The following is a 19,327-nucleotide window of genomic DNA, read 5'->3' as shown; positions in this document are numbered from 1 at the left end:
TTTTAATTTTTTTTTTTCGGTCGACATTCCGGAAGCTTCGCCTTATCACCCCACGCACGCCGTCCTTAAATCTCCCTTAATGTCATTATGACAAAACGGGATAACGGGACGCCGACCCCGAGGTGGCGTTCAAACGCGTCGGCGCTTTGCGGCGTCGCTCCCAAAGCTGCGGCTTTTCGGCCATTAGTCACACGTTTTAGCGAGAAGTTAGCGTCGTCGCCGGCGGATTACGTCCGCCCTTCCCCGCTCCCATAAAGGCGCCGAAGCGACTATTGTACTCGACGATGTTAAGGCGTCTAATCTGCTATTAATATTTTAATGATTGGAAACGAGCGGCAAAGTTTGACGCCGTCCCCCCCCCCCGCCGCGCGCCGGTTGTTTACGAGCGGGCGTATGAATGGCAAACGCGGCGGGTCCGGATTACGCGCGGCTGCGATTACACTAGCGGGGATTTGAATAATCTGGCGGCAGCGAGGGGAAAGATATTTGATTTTGTAATCGTAGATTAGGTTTAATTGGGACACTGGTAATCGTGGATTAAAGCAGAGTTCCAGCCCGGCGATTGGCTTTAAAGGAGACTCGACCGATTTGTCAAACGGAAGGACCGGCGTCTGTTGTATTCGCTCTTTTTGCTGTCGTCGACGATCGATATTGAGTCGTAAATCATTATTCTGGGATGATCCGTTATCCATTTTTTGGAGCAAAGATACTGTTTATTTTTTCGGATATTGAACTGTGCCATGATTTGATTGCCTTCGTGGGCTTTTGATCGATTCAACACGATATGATATGACAAGTTGCAGCCCTAATACAGTGGTACCTCGAGATACGAGCTTAATGCGTTCTGGGACTGAGCTCGTATGTTGATTTACTCGTAACACAAATGAACGTTTCCCATAGAAATGAACTAAAAACAAATTAATTCGTTCCAACCGTCTGAAAAAAACAACAAAAACAGGATATTGTATTGGAAAAACATTTTTATTTGTTCTAATTCGCCATCTATTAACAAAGTAACACATAACTAGTGGTTTAATATTACTAAAATGTGTTTAATAATACTAAAATTAGATGGATTTCGCGGAGGGGAGACTTTTTTCTACCGCAACGCGCTCGTGACATAACAAACAAATTCAAATGAACTTGGATTACGATACAGACACACTCAAAAATAAATTTAATCTAACCTTACACTAAACTTAATTCTAATTTTGTTTTACATTTTGATACCTTTCTTCTCCCGGGTTGGCTTTATTTGCCCCGCCTCCATCCTGACTTTCAGATGCAACCTATCGAGGGATGTTTGCTTTTGTGTTCCCTTCAAAATATTCCCCAAATGATGCACACAAATGTCCTCACAATAGGATAACGCACGACCACTTGCCAACGAGAAGTAGTATATACTCCTCTCGTATTAGCGAACAAGCTCCGCCGTTCGCAAAGACTAACGGGGGCAAAAACACTGAAAAAAATGCAACGCTCCGCCCAGTGCTCGTAGAGACATTACACGTAAGAATCATTATTTTGATCATATATTTCATCCATGTCAGATAATCTTCATTTTTAATGAACCACATTGTCAATTCATTTTTAAGGACATCTTCATCTTATGAAACGTAGAAGCTCTTTTTTATATAGCGTGTTGACTGCCAAATTTCAGATTTTCAAAGCCCCTTTTTAAAAGGTCAAAAATTTAAGATTTTTTTCCCCCCATGAAATGTGCAATTTTTAGGAATGTTTAAAGTCTTTTCCTCATGTGGGAAAAATAATTGACTTCATTTCTACCACAGAAATTGTTATAAATAGCACTTGCTCACCTCTTAAATTCTGAAATTATTCATAATCTTCCTTTCGGAAAACCACATCTTGAATTTCCATATTTCAGATTAACGCCGATTAATGGAATTGTCGTCCAATAAGGAATTCAAAATTATTATTTAGCACACAACTAATAAAAGTCAACTGATATATGAATTTTAACTTGACCCATGCGATTAATCGCGATTAAAATGAGCACTCATTGACCCGCCTTTATTTAAAACGTCGTTACTAAAAAATAACATTTAATATATTTGCCATTTGGTAAAATGAATGTTTTATCATTCCCAGAAAATGATTTAAATGACCACTATCCAGAAGCCAGGTGACGGCGGCCATCTTTATTCATGCATCAAAGATTATAGCCATTACGAGATTACATCAACTAGGCCCGTTAGCCCCAATTTACCGTCCTCCTTTTCCTCGCTTCCAAAAAGTAATTGGCAAAGAAAAACAAAGCCAACATGATTGTTTTTTTTTTAATTCTTTTTTTTTTCCAGCAGGTGAGATTCAAAGCAATTTGCGTTGTTGTTTTTGTTAAATACACTTTGGGAAATGGGCTGAGCGAAACCTATAAAATGAAGTTTGCTTCCAGCTCAATCGTTAATTCTCTTGCAACCCAACCCTAAAAGAGAGAAAAAAAAAACAAAAAAACGATCCTCCCCCATCCTCTCCCACCCAATAATGACAGTGTTTCGGCGTTGTTTGATCAGCTTCGCAAATTTGAATGGCAAATTTGTTGTGCAGGTGTTACTCATGGAATAATTGCGCCGCATAATGCGGGGAAGGTGCTCGCCGCTTAATGCGCCTTTTAAGCACCGAAGCGCTTGAGTCCACTTTGGTCAAGTTTGGCAAAACTAGGCAAACACTTTTGGGCGTAATCACAATGAAGAATTTCAAAGTTTGTTTATTCTCGTTTTAGTGGATAGACCACTGAAGCTGCCATTTTGTTTTGGTAGCACTGCTCGGAACATTTTTTAGGAAAATTCAGCCCGAGACCAGTTGAACTTAGCGAAATTTGGTAGGCGTGTCTGTCATGACTAGATGCAAAAAAGTCTCAAAAAATATATATCTAAAAAGACAGGAAAACAAGCATTTTTGTTTGAAGCTGCCGTTTTGTCTTTGTCGCACCAATCACAGAATTTTAAAGGAAAATTCAGCCCCTGAGAGCAGTTCAATTTAGCTGTGTGAAATTTGGTGGGCTTGTCTATTTTGAGTAGATGTAAAAAAATGTCTCAAAAAGCTATATTTAAAAACACAGGAAAAAAACATTCTGAAGCTGCCGTTTAGTTTGGCAGAATTTTCCGAAAATCCAACCCCTGAAACCATATATTTTGGTCTAAAGCTCCCTTTGTTGGATCCAACCTGTCCCAATTTTTCCCCCCGTTGTATCCTAACTCAAGTTTCCATTTCCCGTAGTGGCGTTCCACGGACTGCAGCTGAAAATCAAGCGGGAGCTGCACAGCCCGTGCTCCGAGCTGAGCTCCACCTGCAGCCAAGATCGGCCCTTCAAACTCCAGTATGGAGAGAAGTGCCTGTACAACATCAGGTCAGTGCTCCATCCCCCCCAACCTCAACTACAGAATCTTGAATTTAGTGCACCAACTGATTGGGCACCCCGGAAAAAACTGGAGAAAATTTTAGACTTTGGGTTTTTTAGTGCTTAATAAGGGGAATTGCAATCATTAATAAGGGGTGTAATTGGCTGAGGTTGACAAGAATGCATTTCATTTTGACTGAGAAAGGTCATTTTATTGGACGTCAATCGCTCTCGGTGCTAGACGGTATGGTATTAAAATTCAAACTGTTAGAACAGGAGTTAGGTTATTTTGGTTTTTGGAGTTTCACTTTTTTGAGAGGTAATATGCCAAAGTTAGTGTGGTCAGTGTGGAAACACCAAATTTTTAAAACAAAATGGGTTTATCTGTCAACCTCAATGGCAAACATTGAGTTAAATATGTACTCTGTAGCGACCAATGACTAAGACTGACGACTAGATTTATTCAATTTAATCAACTCACGAGTGACAAAAACCCATCGTTCCAACCAACCAATCACTCAACCTCTTAATGATAAATTAAACAAACTCTAATCAACCAATCATCTGCCATTCAATTAGCCAAGTAAAAAATATACAAAAATAAACAATATTAATCAACCACCCCGTCAACTAGCGGTGAAGCAATACATCCATCTGGATCAATACATTGATTGGCAAAGCAACTATCCAATCAAGTCCATGTAAAGATAACATTGATTAAAATCGGAAATATTTCAGCGAAAAAAAAGTCTAAAAACATTGAAATGTAACAAATCATGGGAGTCTTGGTAACATCAGCAAAAAAAATGGCGAAAAAATTAAGGTCATATTGTCATGAAATCCGTGATTCGCAGCCCCAAAAAAGTTCCAAATTATTGTTGTTAATTGCAGGCAAAACAGCCAAATGACAAACAACAAACTAACCATCGTCACAGTAACGAAACAACAATTCACCCAAACTCCCTTTTGCAGCCTTCTCCTTTGCGTTGCGCTCCAATTGGCCCTTTGCCCCTCCCCGTTTTCCAAAGAGCACCCAATCAAATGTCTTTTAATTCCAACTTTTTCCGATACCCCGCAAGGGTCCACGTATTTGCTCACAAACCAGGTCCCCGTGTAAACACCCGCATACGCCCCCCGTGCGTGCACAATAAAGACAATGGCTATTAGCGTGCGCACCTGTGCTCCCGCCTGCGCCACGATGCTAATATCTTCTAAATCTCCACATAAGGTGCGCCTTCCACGGGGCTTACAGCACCATTTGCTCTAATAAATTCTTTTGGCAGCGCCGTGCGCAAGCTGCTTCCGCGAGAGCCCCGCGAGGCGCCCCGCAGGACGAGAGGGGGCGGCCGTGCCAGCGCCACGAGATGAGGATAAATTGTGGGTGGGAAAAGGACGGGCGGGGCGGGACGAGGGGACAGTCCACGCGGACTACCTTGTCTAAAATCTTACAAATGGAAACGTTTGACAATTCTTTATCTTCATTTAGCTGGCGGACAATGCTTGTTAGCCTTTCAATGCATTTACTAGTAAACAAACCAGCTAAGCTAAAGTCGAACATTAAGCAAAGAAGTGGTTGGGAAGCTCAGATTCGGGATAAACTTTTCTCGACATGGAAACATTTTGCAGTTTTTCGTTTTTGTTTTTCGTAGCATCTTATACTCAAGATTTGTTTCGGTTCTATAGCACGTTTTGAAGATATGTCTGGTGGCCGATTGCTAAAGTGTCTTAATCGGAATCCGTCTTGGTCTTGTTCTTCACCCTTTGACTGCCAACTGTTTGGGTCGTTCTTGATCTTTGTCTGACCATAAGATTGGTGAACTTGTTTCAGTCTTGGTCTTGGTTTGCTCTCAGTATTTGAAAATACTTGTGGTCCTAGCCTTTGTACTTTGGTCTTGATCGGGTCTCAGATTGCCAAATAGTCTGTATTGGCATCTGTCTTGGTCTTGTTCTTTATCTTGCAATGGTTTCGGACAGCTAACTGTTTCAGTCTCGTTCTTTGTCTTTGATTCTAAGATTGCTGAAAGAGTGTGAGGTTCTAATTTGGGTCTTGGACTAGCAAAAGACTGTCACCTTCTTGTACTTGGCTTTAGTTTGGGTCGGCCATAAGACTACCTGGGCTTTTCTTTTTCCAGGTCTTGGACTTGTTTCTGTCTTGTTCTTTGTTTGGTTTCGCACTGCAAAAACACTCAGTCTCCATCTCAACTCTCTCGTTCCTCCTCTGTTCTTGTTTCCGTCTCAGACTGCTAAAGGTTTCTGTCTCGGTTTTGGTCTAGGTCCTCTTTCGGTCTTGATCTTGGCCTGTTCTCAGACTGGCAAAATACTCTTTCTTGTTCTTGTTTTTGTCTAGCTCTGGTCTTGGACCGCCTAAGGACAGTGTCTTAGTCACTGTCTAGATCTTGTGCTTGTCTTCTTATGATCGGTCTTTATTCCAACAGAACCCCAATACCAATTGGATCAGCTTAACTATCACCGAGAGTGAGTCCCCCACTCCATTTTGACTCGGAGGGCTAGGTGCAAATGGATTGGATATTTATCTTCATCAATGTCAGTTTCCAGGAAGCACCTCAAAGCCCCCAAATGTGTGGAGGGCTTCCATCTTCAAACTCCATCACGGAGATGATCAGCCAACGAGAGGCTCATTACGAGAGCAGGGAAAGAGAGTTGAGTAGAGGGGAGGCGCGGGGATGGAGGTACCGAGGCGTAAGGGAGCGCAGAAGGGGGTACCGAGGAAGAGGGGTGTTTGGGGGACTTACGTGTTGACTAATAGAGGCGCTCCGAGGTATTTATTTCTTATTGTTTCTCCGGAAAGTCATTATAGCACACCAGAGTGCCGCCTTCTTTCTAAATCCCCAGCAGGGCGCACCAGAGTGATCACAAGGGGGGGTGACTGTACTTGTGTGTGTGTGTGTGTGTGTGTTGAATCCACTTCCCACTCCCACTCATCACGCCCACTCCACTTTGAGGGACAGGCCCGTGGCTTTGAGGCATCTTCACACCGAGAGCCAGCTTTGCAATGAGATGACACTTGTTAGATTACACAAATCATCCTAACAGTGATATCATCATAGCAAAATAGCGAAAGTACAGGGAGTCCTCGAATTACCACGTACTCGACCGACGTGGTTTTGAGTCTGGGTTTTGGTCTAGGTCCTCTTTCGGTCTTGATCTTGGCCTGTTCTTAGACAGGCTAAAGATTCTTTCTTGTTCTTGTTTTTGTCTAGGTCTGGTTTTGGACCGCTCTGGGCTCCTGGGTTCAAATCCAGGTCGGTTCACCTGTGTGGAGTTTTCATGTTCTCTCAGGGCCTGCGTGGGTTTCCTCCGGGTACTCCAGTTTCCTCCCACATTCCAAAAACATGCATGGTAGGTTCTAAATTGGCCCTAGGTATGGGTGTGAGTGTGCATGGTTGACCTTTGTCTCCTTGTGCCCTGCGATCAGGGTGTTGTACCCCGCCTCTGGTCCATAGTCAGCTCGGATAGGCTCCAGCACCCCCCTGCGACCGTAGTGAGGATAAAGCGGTTCAGAAAAATGAATGAATGAATGGAAACCAATCTCAATATTCTATAAATCACCGAAAAAGGACAAATATCTCAAAACAAACCGCATAAGATATGCTTTGTTTTGTGTTTTTAGTAACCTTAAGTCGCAGGCAGTCAAAGTCAAACAACTGCTGGCTCACGTAAGCTAAAAAAATAACACGGTAATGTCACAAATTGGCACGGATTGCATGTATGCTTCAGTTTGCAATGTCCATGTGTTGTGCCGTGTTTTCCAGACTGTCCCTAAACGCACCGCGCATCTGACTGGAGGGAAAGAGGGAGGGTCGGACCACTTTTGCTGTTTTGGTGTCGTTTTCAAAAGTTTTTTTTTTTTTCCAAACGATTAAGCCTCTTTACAAGGAAATAAAAGCACATCAAGCCCCGACGACGGCCGGCCATTTTGTTTAAGCAGTCGTCAACAGCAGCAGCTGTCGATCGCTTTTGGTTTAAACGGCTTAATAGTAATTATGGTCGAGCAACGTGGCGGCGTTACGAGTAAACTTTTCACGGGTGTTCAAATTGTCTTCACAATCGTTTAATTGTGCGGCGCTGCGTGGGCGCAGCGGGACAAAGACGACATGAATACCATTAAGAGACACCTGCGCACCTCTGCGCTCACATTTCAATGCGCCGCTTTGTTCAATTTCCCGCCGCCACCGCGCCAAAATCCGACGAGTGGCCCACTCACAAAGAATAAATAAGTTGACATTACCGAAAAGTTTTCTTCCGTCTTAATCAACAACACTTGATTGTGGAGCCGCCATTAAGCGCTTTGACCTTTGGCGGCGGAGATAGCTAAAAAAAACAAAACTAAAATAAATGCGTAAACACGTAGCTTTGGCAAAGCATCTTGGGAGGAAGATGGTTGACTCCATTTTATGGAGATGAAGATCTTTTAGTCAACATGGGTGATGTTTGTTTTACCTTTTCCAGCGAAGGAATCTATGCACAAACCGTTTTTTGTGATTGACACGTGCTAGAGAAGAAGTTTAGCATGGATACAAATGAAAACCTCCGGTTTCCTTGCAAAATAAAAGCACGGTTACCAATGAGGATCACGGAATCTGTCCACACGTTCCATTTTTTGGGGACATATAAGATATTTATTTACTTTTTTTGTAATCTTGCAATGTCCTCCCGCTGAAAAAAAAGACAAACTTGTGCATTCTCGTGTAAACCCTCGTGATTTCCTTTGTCTAATTTTCGCAGACATTCTTAACCAATGGAAATTGACCTGAGATGTTTTCGTTGTCGTGATGTGCAGAGGCAACGCAACCACTCCTGATTTGTTTCCTAGGTGAGTCCTTATCTTTGCTTCTTGGACAAGTTTGAACCAAAAAGATCAATTTACCCATTGTAGAATGAACCAAGGCACAGAAGTAATTTACTGTAGATTACCCTATTTTCTCGCATATACGCCGTATTTGTCGCAAAAAAAATTATGACTCAATCGAAGGTACGGCTTATATGCGCACAAATTAGACCTGACATGTACGAAACGCCATAATGCAAGAGAGTGCGGCCGATACGGTCATTTATTTCAAAATAGAGAAAATAAAAACAGATAAAACGCTTAACTAAATTTATTTTGACGTCTAGGAATGAAATTCAAGAAAAAATAAACCGTATTTTGCATAAAATGTGACTGCCATTGCTCGCTCAGGGCATCGCCATCTTACCTAGGGATGACAAACGACACTGCTACGGACACTTTTCCTGGTTGTACTGCTTACATGACTTTCTTTTTGAATTTAACTTCCAAATAAATGTGCAATGCAGCAGACGATCTTTTCAATACATACTGTATTTCAGAAATAGAACGTGCGATGATTTTTCTCAAGATTTTCCCTTCAAAGTAACAAATTTTACTCCCTATTAAACCATGAATATGGCGATGAAAATTGTGAATCAGGGGGCGTCTTAAACCAGAGAAATTATAAAATACATAAATAAGACAATTTTAAGGGTGCTGCCTATACGAGAGAAATTGTAAAATTCGACAATTTTAAGGGTGTGGCTTATACGAGAGAAATGGTAAAATTCGACAATTTTAAGGGTGTGGCTTATACGAGAGAAATTATAAAATTCAACAATTCTAAGACAATTTTAAGGGTGCGGCTTATATGAGAGAAATTGTAAAATTCAACAATTTTAAGACAATTTTAAGGGTGCGGCTTATACGAGAAAAATTGTAAAATTCAACATTTTTAAGACTATTTTAAGGGTGCGGCTTATACGAGAGAAATTATAAAATTCAACAATTCTAAGACAATTTTAAGGGTGCGGCTTATATGAGAGAAATTATAAAATTCAACAATTCTAAGACAATTGTAAGGGTGCGGCCTATACGAGAGAAATTGTAAAATACAACAATTTTAAGACAATTTTGAGGGTGCGGCTTATACGAGGTGGCGGCTAAAATGCGAGAAAATACGGTAGTCTAAATGATCCTAAAAGTAAGCCACTCCAACCAATTTTTTACAACGTGGATTCCAAACACTGAGCATGTGATCAAACACATGAATGACATTCACCCATCTGATACTATTAAAACTATGGCACACTTCCTTTTTTGCGTGCATATGGTCGTACGTGTGCTCATATGTGTGTGCGGGTGTTTCTGTTCGGCGGGGCTGGCAGGTACACACACACAAACACACACGAGTGAAGCCAACCAACCTCCCTGATGGCTGGAGGCTTGCTGCCGTCTCCCACGGGGGTCACGGAGCGCGCCAGGATTCCTCCACACGGGTGTGTGTGTGTGTGTGTATATGTGTGTGTGCATGGGAAACAAAAGAAATGCACTTGCCAGAAGTTGCACAGAACACAGCAGCAGCATCTCGAACCCACCTGGGCAGTTCTCTCGTCGACAAAAAGACCCTGGGGAGTCTGGAAATTGGATCAAAGGGGGCAACAAGTTTTGGAAAAGTTACTATTTTGATGGTTTTAACAAAAATAGTGTGATATGTCATACGATCCACTCCCGGAAGAGGCGTGGCAACTCTAATAAATGATTTAAATTCATGAGGCAGAAATATAGGGTTTCAATTTTTGTTTATTTGTTATTGTAAAACAAGCACATATTATATAATACTATTGTAAAGGTAAAATGCACACACAGATTACACGTTTTGCATTGTAAAACATTCGCACAAAATATTCCTTTGTAGCCAGAAACGAATGAAAACTTGCAAATCTGTTGCACCAAATGAGGGCCAAGGATTTCACAGGCACGAACTGGGGGGAAATGAACGCGCAAATTAGTCATTAGTGGCCAAGAAATGGTTCCTGAAATTTCTCTAATTACTCCATTAATACTACTCTAACCACCAAAAAAAGGTAAAATATAGGAATACAAATTACCTGTCCAAAACACTAAATACTCATTTGAGGCCAGTAGATGTTCAAGTTTCAAGTAAGTTAATAAAAATAAAAAACTTTCACGAATTGCTCCAAAACTAACAGCAAGAGATCCGAAATGTACAGAAATTGGACGAGAATGCCAGCCACAATTTTAGGGTTTTAAACTTTACCCTCTAGACCAGGGGTCGGGAACCTTTTTGAAAGAGAGAGCCATAAACAATTCTTATTTTCTAATGTTATTGCCAAAGAGCCATTCTCAGAATTTAAAAGTAAAAATATATGAAAATGTGCAATTTTTTTTGTCGTTTCACCACTTTTTAATCACAAAAAGTCTCTGATTTTTTTTGACAACATTGTTATGATGTTGGTAATCAATCAGTATTAATGACATGAGTAATGAAAAACTAAATTATGATTAAAGTGGTGCTAGAGCTAGTCTTAACGCCACAGTGTCGACGTGACGCTCCTATTGGTGCGTTCGGGACTCGGCTCTCTCACTCGTCATTTTCATATTTTACCTCACAGGTTAGTGGAGAGCCATATGCACCCATGGAAAGAGCCACATATGGCTCCCGAGCCGTAGGTTCCCTACCCCTGCTCTAGACTAATGTAAAATCAATTTTCACTATTAATTAAAACGATATTATCACGCACGAGTCCTTGCAGCCATCGAGTCCGGAACAGAAGATTGCACATAAGACGGCCATTTGGGTTCCCGCGAATACCTGAATCCACTCTTCCCCCCTCCACCCTTCTTGTCCCCCTCCTTCCCTTCCCTTCCTCTCTCCCTCGTCTCCCTTAAAAAAATAAAAAAATAAAAAAAAATGGGCAAATCCATTTTGCTCAACAGCTGCACCTCTGTAGTGCGCAGATAACGAGGCGGGCCAGGCCCGACGCGCCGACAGATAGGCCCGAATTTGGCCCCCGTTTTTGCTGAAATGCTAATGACGACGGGAAAGGAAGCGCTTGTTGGGCCAAAAAAAAAAAAAACAACAACAAAAAGGATGGGTGAGAAAAAAAAAAAGAAAAAAGAGAGAGGGGGCTCTTGTAGATCTGTCACTTTCTCTGTTGACAGATATGTGCTTGTAAGTGCGCTCAACACTTGTTCCTGGTGTCTTATCTGGCGCCGCGCAGAATGCTGACCTACATTGCATCAAGCACAATGACGCCACGCATAAACGTGCTCTTTTTCTTCTTCTTCTTCTTCTTCCTCTACCTCTTCTTCTTTTCTCGTTTGTCGCGCCGCCGTCACGTTAAAAAACAGCCGGTAAATCCCTCCAACAGAAGGTATTCTTCTTAAAATAAAAGCTTCGGGCTTAAATTCCTCCCAAAACGTTTCCTCGTCCTTGCTGATGTTTTATTGCTGCGGCAGGCGGAGAGGAAATGCGGGAAAGATGGCCTGAGGTGGCGTGGGGAAAAAGATGGTTGGGAAAGGTGGATTTTTTTTTTTAACAGCGTTAGAATTTTTGAAACCTCACACTCTATTCAAAAGCCATCATTAGCGTACCGTAGTTACTCGCATATAAGCCGCTTTTGTCGGACAAAAAAATGATGACTGAATCGAGGGTACGGCTTATATGCGCATAAAAACACGACTTGCAAAAAAAAGAAAGAAATTTGACGCCGCTGTGACACAATGACGTCATGACAAAATGGCGCCGTTGCGTGCACCGTGATGTCATGACGCAAGCGAATGCCCATACGGTCATTTACTTCAAAATAGAGAAAAGTTAAACAGATAAAACACTCCAAAAAATTATTTTAACATCTATGAATGAAATTCTTAAACTTCTGGTAAGAAAACTGTTTTTTTTTTTGTCATTAGAAAGCATCAGGTTCTCATCAAGATAGACTTATTTCTTATTTCAAATTGAATAATTTGACATTTCGCATTTACAAAAACAGGCATATTAACTTCCTTATGATATTGATCCTAATAATGGGCTTTTGATTCATACAATAGCTCAAAAATACCACTTGTGATGATTTTTCTTAAGATTTTCCCTTCAAAGTAACACATTTGTATTCCCTATTAAAATCATGAATGTGGAGGTGAAAATTGGGAATCTGGGGGGCGGCTTATACGCGAGAAATTGTAAAATTCAAAATGAATAATTAATAGCAGAAAAATATTGCAAATAAGTGAAGTCGCGATAATCCAGGGAAGACTGTATTATCCAAATCTGTCAAACTTTTCGTCCAAAGCAAAAGTAACGTTTTGCGATTCATAACTTTATTGCTAGGCCGATTAAAAACAAGCTGTTTATTATTGGTAAAGCGGCCATTATTTCCAAATGGCATGACGTTCCAGGCCGCCATAATTACAGGCTCTCTCCACCACTCGCTAATTGCAATTTGATTTATGTTGTCTTGATACACGGACAAATGTAGAGCGGCTGCCGGGGATGCACAAAGACAGACGTGACACCATGTTGCGTTGAGGAGCAGCTGTCCTTGTTTCCAAGCACAAGTTCTTCTGTTGAATTTGTCCCCGTAATGCTTCTTGTCCCCGTAACACTTCTTGTCCCTGTAACGCTTATTGTCCCCGTAACGATTTTTGTCCGCGTAACGCTTTTGGTCCCCGTAACGCTTTTAGTCCCCGTAACGCTTCTTGTCCCCGTAACGCTTCTTGTCCCCGTAGCGCTTCTTGTCCCGTAGCGCTTCTTGTCCCCGTAACGCTTCTTGTCCCCGTAATGCTTTTTGTCTCCCGCAAGGCTTTTTGTCTCCCGCAAGGCTTTTTGTCCCCGTAAGGCTTTTGGTCCCAGTAATGCTTTGGTCCCTGTAACGCTTTTTGTCCCCGTAACGCTTTTAGAAACGCAACTGGTAGCTTTGCTAACCTTGGTTTGTTTAAAACAGTGGTTCTTAATTTGGGTTCGATCGAACCCTAGGGGTTCGGTGAGTCGGTCTCAGGGGTTCGGTGGAGCCTCTGCTGCAGAGGTCATGGCACATGGACTCATCATATCTACTCACCATAACATGCCCCCCGCTTTGACCATCACTGGCTGCAGATGATTACGTGACATTTCTTGGCCAACCAGTCTTGAATTTGAAGAAAAAAATCACATTTTATCTTACACTAAACTAGGGTTCGGTGAATGCGCATATGAAACTGGTGGGGTTCGGTATCTCCAACAAGGTTAAGAACCACTGGTTTAAAAGCAATGACAAAGATGCATCAATTAAAATTTCATTTGTGTGTAGTCTGTACGTAAGTACTTATCTTATTAGTTGTATTAAGTTCATTTTCTATTCTTTTAGTATTTGACCAGAACATCCGATGATAAAAACGTGTCACACCGACACCAGCGACACTCTGATGAAGTTGGACGTAACACGCCAAAACATGTCAGGTAGGAACATTATCATTGTCTGTGAAGAATATTTTATGTTCTGTCACTTATGAAATGTATTGTGTATAATAATAGTTAAACTGTAGCAACATCTACCACAATGATTCCTAAAACGGAGCATCCCAAAAGTCTATGACCCTGACTTTTTAGTCATATATTATTTGCCAATATCATTATGTGCCATTCATAGGAGCATAGATGAGTTTTTTTTGTTTGTTTGTTTTCTTTTTTGACTTCCTTAACTACTGAACCAGGGCATCCTTTATTCTGTACCTTAGCTCAATTGAAAGTGGGGAGATAAATTAGTCATGTGTTTGAAACTCGGGAATTCCCAAAGTGAGTCTACAGTCAAAAAGTTGAAGTACTTGAAATCGAAATACTTTGTAGCAGGTCTAGCAACATAGACAGGTACTTCCAGTGTGTATACAACCAACGCTGCAAAATGAGCCTTAATGCGGCATCGGCGGGTCCAGAGAAAGCGGGCCAACGAGTAAACACTTTTTTTTACCGCCTCATTAATCGCTGATTGGCGTCGTAGAGTGGATGAGCAAAAATTAAATAAAAAAATCAAACGTCCTCCTTGCGCAGGTGCTAGCTTGACGAATAACTGCTTTTAATTAGCCTTATTCAATCATTCCACTTCTTCTCGGTACCTTCACCGCTTCGGCGCGGCATCGCATCGCGCTCTCGTCGTCGCCGCCGCCGCCGCCGCCGCCGCTCCACAAACCCCCATCAGAGGAGGCGTTCTACCTGTTCGCCTCACCGCCGTCGTTTCACCTCGCCGCTTTCGTCAAAGGGAAGAAGAAAAGGCGCCACTCGAACGGCTGCCGTCTTGGTCGACACGCCGCCGCCTTTCAAGGGAAACATCTGTGAGATGATACGGGAGGGAAAGTGGGCGTCTTTGCACCTGCTTCGAGGCACCACAATGGCGTATTATTAAGGCCCGCCATTTTGCTTTGATGATGATCGTTTCATGCGGGGTTGTCAAACTCGTTTTTTGGCGCCCGGACGATTTTAATAGGCTAACTTGCCCGAAATTCATCCACGAGTGAATTGACGGCTTTTCTAATGTCTTTTATAGACATTACATTTTGTTCAAATCATTTTTGGGGCCTCTTCATAGCAAATTTGCTTTTGTATTTTTGATTAATTTGTTATTTTAAGAGTTGTTATTTATTCGAAGATTTGTTTAAAAAAAAGGAATACATTATTTCTTTTTTTTGTTAAAAAAGTAAAGGGAAAATGTAAGTGTTATTTTATTTAAATCGTTTTTTATGCATTGAAAAGCAAAAGGGGAAGAGAAAGAAATATTTGAAAATATTCTTGGAACCCAAAAACTGAGTGGGTGTTTAAATATTCCGTGTTTTCGATATAAAATTATTTTTATTGGAACTTTTTTCCTAGAAAAGGAAACATTATAAATCTTTTAATCATTTGTTTTGAATTTAAAATGGGTAAAAATATTTTAACAGACATATCTCATATTTATTACATTTAAAAATCAAAGTGGAAAAGAGGAAACATTCAGTTATAGTCATTGATTTTGATTTTATTTTTTCAAGAAATAAATGCATAGAAAAGACACCTGTTTTGATCTGGTCAAAATAACTCAGTCTTGTACACGAAACATTCCGGGCGGGGTCAAGTACAAACCAAATTTTATCAAATTAGGTGTTATTTTCCATTCACTGGAGTTTCAGGCAAACATTTTTATCTTCTTGTATTTCAGAATGACTGCTTAGTTATGAATCAGAATCCATTTCTTTGTTTTGAATACAACTTCCTCCAGACAACAAAATCCCACTTCAGATGGTTGAATTTTTTTTTTAACTTGCACAAAATAGTCATTGACAAAAATTATCATTTGAAAAATTGCATTTTAGTCATGCGAGGGTGATTTGGAACAGCTGCCCCGATAATGTGATTTACATTCACCATGCGGACTAAAAGTTTTGGGACACTCATCTACTGATAGCCAATGAGGAATGTCCCAATAATTAAATTTTATGTAATTTCACAATATACCACAGAATCACATTTTAAAACACCTTTCAAATCGACATTTCGTCACTTGAATACTTTGTAAGTAGAGCAGTACTTTATATGTAAATTCCGTGATTCATTCCACGGTCCTCATAAATCGACCAATCCTATCATGTCCATTTTGATTTGCGATATACAAAAATGGCAACAATCGTCTTAAAGTGGAGTACCGGGAATCGAACCGTGACCCGTAAATCGCACTGCGAACCGTACCATACCGCCAGATACGTTTGTCTGGATAAAATATACCTCAACAGTTGACGTTTCTCGGTGCTCGAAGCGAAAATAAAGCTTTGGATTCCCCCCGGGGAGCTCGTGCTCGGATTGGAGTGGATTGACACAAAACAAACGAGGTGATTTCCTATGGCGGGGGAAGGGGGAGCTGGGGGGGCGCTCACCGACAAGTGGTGGTCCCCCGGGAGCGCAAATAGAGACGTTAGCACTCTAAAGAGAAGCAGGCGCCGCTTTCATGTTCTCGCAGGGACGGAGAGATTCTTCTTGCGCTCTGTCATCAGTCGTGACGATACAAAAATAAGAGTCATGTTTATGTTTTTTTTCTCACCACTGAAACAAGGAAAGCATCAAGGTAGATCATCGCGTTCTCGTTAGCTGGTTTTTAAATATCAGCCCATCTCCATTCTATGGTTTCTGGCTCGTTGTGCAAATAGAAAATAAGAAGGAACAAGAAATTATTGGTTGAAAATGTTCCAACAGCGATCCTCCACAGCACCTGTTATTTAGAAAACGCACCTGAGCCACAACTCATCGTCGTCTTTTAGTGAAATAACTTTTTTTTAATAAGTCGTGCCTCTACTTACGAAATTATTTGGTTCCAGAACTTTTTTCCTAACTTGAATACTTCGTAATCAGATCAGTACTTTATATGTAAATTCCGTGATTTGTTCCACGGTCCTCAAAAAACGACCAACTCAACCCTTTAAAAATGATCAGTGTCCCAATTTGGTATGAAAGATGCGAGAAACAGACAAAAATGAAAGAAAATTATAAGAAGAATATTTTTAATGTAATTATAAATGAATAACAAGCATGCAAAAACGTATTTTATTGTAAACCAGACCACAATAATGTTACTTCCATACTACTCGGACCATTCGCAGCGGAGTACCCGGAGAAAACCCACGGATACACGTGCAAACTCCACACAAGAAGGTCGCAACCCACTGGGAATTCAACCCTTGATATCAGAACTGCGGGCCAAAAACACTAAAAGGTTTAAAAACAACATTTCATGTGTAAATTCAGCGGTCAATCCGAATTTGGGTTTTAAGCTTAATGTAGACTTTCGAAGGAGGTTATTAACTAGCTTGGGTTAGCTCACGTGTCAAAGTGGCGGCCCGGGGTCCAAATCTGGCCCGCCGCATCATTTTGTGTGGCCCGGGAAAGTAAATCATGAGTGCCGACTTTCTGTTTTAGGATCAAATTAAAATGAAGAGTATAGATGTATATTAAATTTCCTGATTTTCCCCTTTTAAATCAATAATTGTAATTTTTTAAATCCATTTTTTCTGTGTTTTTAGTTCAAACATCATTTTGTAAAATCTAAAAATATATTTAAAAAAAAAGCTAAAATAAACATTGTTTTAGAACTATAAAAAACTGAATATTCAGGGCTTTTAATCCAGTTCTTTTAATCCATTTATTAAAAAAAAAATCTAAATAGTACATCTAAAATGGTCCGGCCCACATGAGATCGAGTTGACGTTAAAGCGGCCCGTGAACCAACCCGAGTCTGACACCCCTGGGTTAGCTAGTTAGTTAGTTAAGAACGGCGGTGCGGTCTTTACTGGATGGGCGGCGTGCAAGCACGGGTCTATTAGTTGAGTAATTGCGGGGCGATTAGCAGACACGGCGCTTGGCAGGCCCGCCGCCCTGGACGGCGGCTGGAAGGAGAAGCGCCTCCTGGAGGATCCTGATACAATAGAGCGCGGCTGGCCGGCCCGCGCGCTTCCTGCTCGCGGGTCGCCGCCTCCATCAATCGTCCCTCCCACGCCTGCCTGGACCGCCACCAGCTGGCTGCGTTACGGCTTCCTTCTTCTTCGTCCTCCTCCGCGTTTTGCTACCTTTTTATCTGTTCAGTTAGTCCAGGCCACGGATTTTCCAGCTATGGCTTTCCGGAGCTTCGGCGGCGTCGACGTCTGGGTCGCCGCCGTCGTCGGTACATTTTCGGGCAGGTTGGATCCCAGTGGAAATGATTTGGATGTCTATCATTGTTAATAGCAGGCAATGAGTTAAAACTATGAAATAAAATAGAAAAAAACGACTTTAGAGGGAACCATAAATGTCCTAAAATTCAAAGGTCAACAAGAAGTGACCAGAAATGACCCCAAATCAGTTCAACCTGACTCTAAAATGTCCCAAAATCAACAGTGACCTGAAAATGTTCCAAAATCAACAGTGACCTGAAAATGTCCCAAAATCAACAGGAAGTGACCTAAAAATGTCCCAAAATCAACAGGAAGTCACCAAGAAATGTCCCAAAATTAAAAGGTCACCAATAAATTTCCCCAAATCTGTTCAACCTGACTCTAAAATATCCCAAAATCAACAGTGACCTGAGAGTGTCCCAAAATCAACATCAAGTGACCTAAAAATGTCCCAAAATCAACAGGAAGTGACCTGAAAATCCCCAAATCAACAGGAAGTGACCTGAAAATTTCCCCAAATCAACAGAAAGTGGGCCAGAAATACCCTAAAAATCATGTCATTTACTTGTTCACTGATTGACTGATTTTTTTTAATCCGCCCCTCAGTCAAAATGGATTGGTCATCCAAAACTGTCAATGGCATGAAAGTATAACGGTCGGCTGCCATTCGTCCCAGTTTAGGCGATTTAGACCTCGATGAATGTCAATGAAAGGCTATGAGTTCAAACTATAAACTGCAAAAGTCAAGAATAAAGCCAAAAATTTAAAGTTTGGTATGTTTTAAAATTATCATTCGAACTTTTACATGAGATTTTGAGACTATTTTTAGGCTTTTTAAATGAGCGTTTCCAGTTTATCTTCCAATGTCTTCACGTTTCAGTGCATTAACGACGCTAGACATCCAACCCATTCATTCTACTCCAAGTTAAAAAAAATAGCATTTCTATCGCCATCAATGGCAGCTAATTAGTTAAAAATCTGGCTGCCGCACGGCCAAACAAAAAGTTTTGAACCGGTACAAGCCTCTGGGTCACAGAGTTAAAATTTCCCCGCTAATCATCCGCGTCCTAATCCACTCACTTTGCCTAATCTGGCTAAATCCAGACCAAAGCCGCCATGATGACACCCGTCAAACACTGTTGTTTTTTGTTTTTTGTCCCTCCCGCCACCGTGTCTGCGTCTGACAGAGTTTGGACGGCGGACGTGCGGCAGCCGATTTAGCGGCCTCCGCGTTTCCCCGTTTGTCATTATTTGCTTTGGAGGCTCGGCGGGAACTGGAGAGCAGACCGCAGATGGTCCTGTTGATTGTTGCTTGATCGGACGCCGCTGATTGGCAGATGGCACGGGAGAAGCATTCCAATAAGTCCTTTAATTTCATCCAAGGGTCCTAATTAAGTCTTATAGAGGGGGGAAAAATGTTTGTGTGCTTCGGTGTCTTGTTATACAGAAATGAATACAATGCTAAAGTTCATTAAATAAATAAGAAGAGAATTTCAAATTAATTAAAAATG

The 19,327-nt window shown here is 41.3% G+C and overlaps 1 long non-coding RNA gene across 1 annotated transcript in view; it reads left to right on the top strand.

Moving 5' to 3' along the window:
- LOC144073659 (uncharacterized) overlaps positions 1-19,327 on the top strand; it is a 76,052-nt gene that overhangs the window by 18,526 nt on the left and 38,199 nt on the right. The window contains exons 3-5 of the long non-coding RNA XR_013300145.1: positions 3,238-3,367; positions 8,105-8,192; positions 13,517-13,608. This is a non-coding gene — a long non-coding RNA (uncharacterized LOC144073659). The remainder of the gene's footprint in view (positions 1-3,237; positions 3,368-8,104; positions 8,193-13,516; positions 13,609-19,327) is intronic.

Source organism: Stigmatopora argus, chromosome 4 (genome assembly GCF_051989625.1).
Source record: "Stigmatopora argus isolate UIUO_Sarg chromosome 4, RoL_Sarg_1.0, whole genome shotgun sequence".
Taxonomy (NCBI): Eukaryota; Metazoa; Chordata; class Actinopteri; order Syngnathiformes; family Syngnathidae; genus Stigmatopora; species Stigmatopora argus.
The sequence above is the reverse complement of the archived record's forward strand: the minus strand, read 5'-3'. Positions and strand labels throughout refer to the sequence as shown.